This window comes from Mus caroli, chromosome 17 (assembly GCF_900094665.2).
Source record: "Mus caroli chromosome 17, CAROLI_EIJ_v1.1, whole genome shotgun sequence".
Lineage (NCBI taxonomy): Eukaryota > Metazoa > Chordata > Mammalia > Rodentia > Muridae > Mus > Mus caroli.
This window is the reverse complement of record NC_034586.1, coordinates 34,153,604-34,159,822: the sequence shown is the minus strand read 5'-3', so window position 1 is coordinate 34,159,822 and position 6,219 is coordinate 34,153,604. Positions and strand designations below refer to the sequence as shown.

General features: G+C 40.8%; 1 pseudogene; it reads right to left on the bottom strand.

Moving 5' to 3' along the window:
• LOC110312230 overlaps window positions 1-6,219 on the bottom strand; it is a 65,646-nt pseudogene that overhangs the window by 11,500 nt on the left and 47,927 nt on the right.

Genomic DNA, 6,219 nt, shown 5'->3' with positions numbered 1-6,219 from the left:
GGGGGGGGGGGGGGGGAGGGGAACCCGGGCAGAGGAATTCTAGACCTGACCTCATCTTGGGGTTGAACCCGGAAGACTACCGGGGACCTATGGCTGGAGGGCGGCCACCACCCTCACTGAGCTCAGAGACCGTACACCTGCAATACCTGTCCTGCATGGTGGTCTGGAACCGCAGTCCGCGCTTGGTGCAGCCCCTGTGGCTCGATTTTCAAGGTGAACCACAGCCCTTCCAGATGCTGCTGCCGGGCACCAGCCTCCACATCAACAGCTACCAAGGTCATCCGTGGCTCTTCATGGATGCAAGGACGAACAACAGACTCCTGGTTAACCGAACTGAGTTATTTGTGCCATCTCTTAACGTTGATGAGCAGCCTGCTCTGGCCAACATCATGCTGCCAGTATATATGCTGAAAGAGCAGTGCCTTCAGGTTGTGAGAATCCTGGTCAGCCCCGAGAACTACAGGAGACTGGATACTGTCTGGTCACTCTATGAAGATTTGGAAGACTATCCCAACGTGAAGACCTGTAATCTAGTAATCAGTGATTACTAGAAAAGGCGTTCAAAGAAAATCATTGAAGAACTTGTGATGGTATTGATGAGTCTTGATCTAGATATGGAACTGGTCACTTATCCTTTAAAAATACTATTTCATCCTTGTAATTAAAAGGAAAGCTAACTGGAGACTGGAGGGTAGCTCAGTGGTAGAGCATTTGCTAGCCAATGCAAAGCCTTGTGCTCAATAATTTTAAAAATAATGGTATCACAAAATGCCACTTAATATATGTACTTTCTAGAAGCACCAGGAGAAATGTTGTGTTTTTTCCTCCTAGTAACTCAGAAAAATTTGAGTGTAGGATATTTGTATAGATGAATATGAAATTTAGTGTATTCAGTAGAAAGTAGTCACATCTCAATACATGCATTGTGGTAGCAACCTACCCTTCTCCCCTTCTTTGGAAAGACCGACACCCTGGATGTAGAAATGAGAATTTATATCTGAGACCCAAGCCCCTATTATGTCAAAAATCTTCAGTTAGTGGTTTTAGTGAACAAGCAGTGAATGCTTTAATAGACAGACTCAGGACGGTGAGCATCTTTGGTTGGGAAGGGAAAGCTAATGTAAAATGCACTAAGCAAACATCATAAATGAAGCTCTTTTTATGGAAAATGTTTTTGTTCATTGTTCAAGGCTTGATTTTCTTAGTCCATTCAGTTTGCAATAGTTTTTTAGTTTTTGTTTGTAAACCAAGTTTGCCTTTCCACAGTTACTGAGGTAACAGTAACTTATCTACACAGAGAGCAGCTATGCTCCTGTATAATTGTAGTCTCATGGACTATAAATAAATTGTTGCCAAGTCTGAGTCTCCTTTTCCTTTCTCTCTTTCTTCCTTTCTTCCTTCCTTTCTTTCTTTCTTTCTTTCTTTCTTTCTTTCTTTCTTTCTTTCTTTCTTTCTTTCTTTCTATGAATCCATGGAATTCCACATGGTTCAGTACTTTTATCAGCAGGATTTGTGTATACTTTTCTTCTAGCTAGAAAGAGATCAAAGCTAGAAAGGGCATCTTCAGCGCAGTTGCCCTTAATGGTGGGTTTGTAGGGTATTCTGGAATGTTTTACAGTTAAATAAATATTCATTCCTGCTACATCCACTCCAGTAGTGACAAGCATGACAGGCCCTGAAAACCTGAGCGCTGTCCCGAGGCGAACAGTTCATGGAAACTTAGTCTCCTGGAACGGTGGCATCCTGTATAAAGAATGCTCCAATGTCCTTGCTTTAGTTGGTAAACGGATCTGTGTGCTTTCCCTTAATATTGCTTTATTACAAGTGCTCCTATGGATTGATATTTTGACATATAGCTAATTTAGATTCTAGGCAGTCTTTGATCCAATCTTGGGCATGGATAGCTAAGTCACTGCCCTACACAGAAATTTATCATTATCTAGGAAGAAGGAAGTTTGTGACATAAAAAGGAACCAGAGTAGATACATAGAACTATAGATAGTTGAGTTATACCCATACACAAGTATTTAAAATGGCCTAGGGGGAAGGTGGTCTACACAATAGACTAGAGTAGGAACTATGGCAAGGGCAGGAAGCCCTTGCCCCTGGCTTCTAGGATTAAGTGGACCTTAGGTGGAGCTGTTTTTTTTTTTTTATCCCAGTTGTTAACGTTGAGTTTTACCCCAGTTGGTTCCTGCCAGTCCTTCCCTGTTTGCATTCCTCTGTTTTGTGTAAGTATCCAGTAACCTCTTTGTACCTTGCCGGTGTGTCACCCAACTTCCCTATTTTCTTCTGTATAAAAAATTTGATGCTCGATTTGACAAATTACATTCAGATCCACACTCTCTTGTGTCGAGTCTGTCTGTCAATTCCCACTGACTCCTTGTCCACCTGCAACCAGAGACCAGTTCCATGCAGACTAGGACCAAAGAGGGTCTGCAGCACATTCCCAGGCTGGTGAGATGGCTCAGTGGTTAAGAGCACCGACTGCTCTTTCAAAGGTCCTGAGTTCAAATCCCAGCAGCAACATGGTGGCTCACAACCATCCATAACAAAAATCTGATGCCCTCTTCTGGAGTGTCTGAAGACAGCTACAGTGTACACACATTAAATAAATAAATAAATAAATAAATAAATAAATCTTTTAAAAAATGTTCATAACCTTCCTTATAGTCTGGACTTCATATGTTTATTCATTAACTTCATATTTTTATTAAATTTGCATTTTATTTGTGTGACCCTTTCTACTTTCTAGCATTATAACAATCTTTTTCACATTGTCCTTAGCTTTTCATAAACATCGGTGTTATAGTCCCACTTGAAATTAATGGGATTTCACCACATTTCCTGGCAGCTGCTACAACTGTTCCTTAAGACACCAAAGAAACAGTGAAGAGATTCTACAATTTAAGAAAATATGAACATCCAGTTATACACTCATACTATTAAAGTAGGACTATTAAAATGATTTTATAGTTAAAAATAGTTAAAATGACTATCCAGTATGACTGTGGATCATACCTGAAACATCCACTATGATCTGGACCTCATATCCTAAAACTGATGGCTGACAGGCAGAATAAGTGCCTGTATCAAATGAGGGTTAGACAGATGTCTACATATACACAAGTGTATACACACACACACACACACACACACACACGAGCAATGTGGACATTTGTAGAAATCAGAGAACTGTAACAATGCCTAGATGCTGGGTAGAGGGAAACAATGTGACTCTGGTTATCCCTGGTAACAAAAGGTGTGGGTGACTTTCTGACTTTTTCTAGTAATTCTATTGCTGGCACACTTTCTCCAGAGAGTCTCCTGCCCCTTCTATCATAATTACTAGCTAATTATCTGTGGGCTGTGGAATCCCTGAGTCTCAGCTGAATTAATGAGATGTTTCTCTCCATAGGATAGGAGTCCTGGGATCTGGGATCCCTCTCTCTACCACATACCTAATGTCAGGCTTTCCATCAGCAGGACCACTGAAGCAGACTGCCAAAACCTTGCTAATTAAGAGATGCCTCTTCCCCACTTGGCCTCATTTTACTTCTTAGAAAAGGCAGCAGACTGTGGTTGGTGAAGTGGTCAGTTCATCTGTGTTTACACATGAACTCTGGCACTTACCACTATATTGCAGAAACCTAGCAGATTAAACTTCCTTTGTTAACTTGTCATATCAAAAGGAAGATACTCATATGATGTAGGGTTGTAAGGGACAATGCTAACAGCTTGGCTGGAGGGATTTAGAGTCCTCATTTAGTTTTTGCTCTGTTTATTAGTACAAATACTCCTGGCAAGGAAGATTCTAGGTAATCATGATTGAAAAGCTCATAAAAACCTGATAATTTAAGAATCAAGTAAGGTACCTCTAACAAAAACACAGGGTGTGTTCTTTAAAAAGAGTCTGGCTGCAAAGCTGAATGATCCTTTTTTCAATCAGAGATCTAGCTGTCCCTTCAGAGACCATCCTTCTTTCTTAGTTTGAGTTTTCTTCTTGATGTCCGTGCAGAAAGGAGGCACCCATTAAAAATTTTATCATGGATAATTGCTGGCAACCAAAATCCTCCTCCAGTTGAAGGTAAGTAGAGTGTTAGCCTTTCTCTCACATTATATCAGTTTTCATGTGTCCTAAACAATAGACCCACAGATAGGGAATTAAAGGGGGTAAGGGATTTTTATCTGCTTGCTTTGGGGGTTGTTTTTGATTGGTTTTGCTTTTGAAGAAAATGTACGCCAGGCTGGTCCCAAACACAAATACCACATGCTGCTGCCTCTTGAGCACCAAGATTCCAGGTACTAGGCACTAATACAAAACAGAGTAACTTGCCAGTTGCTGATCTGATGGCCTCACTCGCTTGTATTTTGGACAGGAAAATGCCACAGTCTGTCATAGCTCCTTCTGTACTCCCCCATGTGTGGAGAATTTTTTCTACCACTAACTTGGTTCCCAACATTTGTCCTGTGGGCAACCTTAGAAACTTTACTTGCCCTGAGACTGTTCACTGTAAAGATTCACGGTAAAATTGATAAGATCTTTGCAGGGCTGATATGGAAACTAGGTGTTCGGGGAGCTGTTTGCCGTACAAGGCACATGTGAAGCACTCCATAATTGGAAAGTGCTAAAAGCAAAAGCAAGGAATGATTACCAGACCTTCAGCAAGCACTTCAGGTGACCAGTCCCATCTTGTAGTACCGGAAGCAGAAAATTTCACAGACAAATAAATGCATGATTTAGAATGATGCAAAGTAGGAAAAACAATGGTAAGCATAATTCATCAAAAGACAGAAAAAGGTGACCCCACTGAAGAAGATAAACTCTAAAGAGATCCAGAAATAAGATAGAAAAAAGAAGAGCCATGGGAAGAGCCAAGTTAGAGACAGGGTCAGTAAGGTCAATAATCAAATGGAGATGGGTGTCACTAAGGACACATACTAAAATTTGTATATAAGGAAAGCAAATGAGGATTAGCTGCTGTCACAGGATTTATTTGGGATAATGAGGTAGTTGGTTCTGGTCTGGTCATTTGACTAGTAAGGGCACTTTTAAAACAATGAATTCATATGAGAGACAGCTCAGTTGGTAATGTGCTGTGTGGGCTGCATGCTCATGAAAACCAGACCTGAGAGCCCAACACGCATTTAAAGAGCCAAGAGCAATGTTCATATGTATTAAGCCAGCATGAGAAGGCAGAAACAGAAGGAACCTTTGTGCTTAATGGCAAGCAAGTCTAGCCAAATTACTGAGCTCACAAAAACACAAGATAGAAAAACACTGAACATCAACCTCTGGCCTCCCACAGGGTTACACATACATGTGTGCATGAGAACACACACAGAGAGAGACACACACACAAATTACATACTTCCAAAGAATAACTTTTACATTCTATGAAAAAGAAAACAGTTGGGTGTGCTGTAATTCCCACATTTCTACAGTAGAGACTGGAGAGCCAGGAGATTAAAGCCACTCTTTTCTACATAGTGGGTTTGAGAACAATTTGGGCTACATGAAACCCTGACCTCAAAGGGAAAGAAAATGAGGCCAGCCAGATGAAGCAGTTAAAAGTGTGTCTATCAATCCCGATGACATGCATTCAATTCCTTGGACCATCTTGATAGATTTAAAGCAATTCCCATAGTTGTCCTCTGACCTCAACACATATACTGTCACATACACACACAAACACACACACACACACACAAATAAATGCAGTGTATATTAATGAGGTTTATTTATTTTATATCATGTATATTAGTATTTTATCTGCATGTGTGTATGTAACTACATGGCTTGGTATAAGCCACCACATGGATACTGGGAACTGGCCTAGGGTCCTCTGCAAGAAAAGCACATGCCCTTAACAATGGGGCCATCACTCCAGCCCCCATATTTCCCCCAAATATGCCCTTCATCTTATGAATTCTTTACTTTCATTCACCTCACACAACCCACATGGCTGACATTTATATCTGTGTCTTTTAATAATGCAACTGTGAGCCACAGTGATTTTAACAAGCCACTCTAACCTCCTGCCTGTTAACTTCTCATGAGGACTGAGTAATTGAACCAATGCTACTTCCTAACCAGGGCAGCTGTTTAGTTAGATGATTAAAGAAGCCAACACAAGAGAAATAGTCTGTTATGTATGCATGGAGTCACATAAAGTGAAGAAAAATCTTTCAAATTCTTTCTTTTTTTTTGGGGGGGGG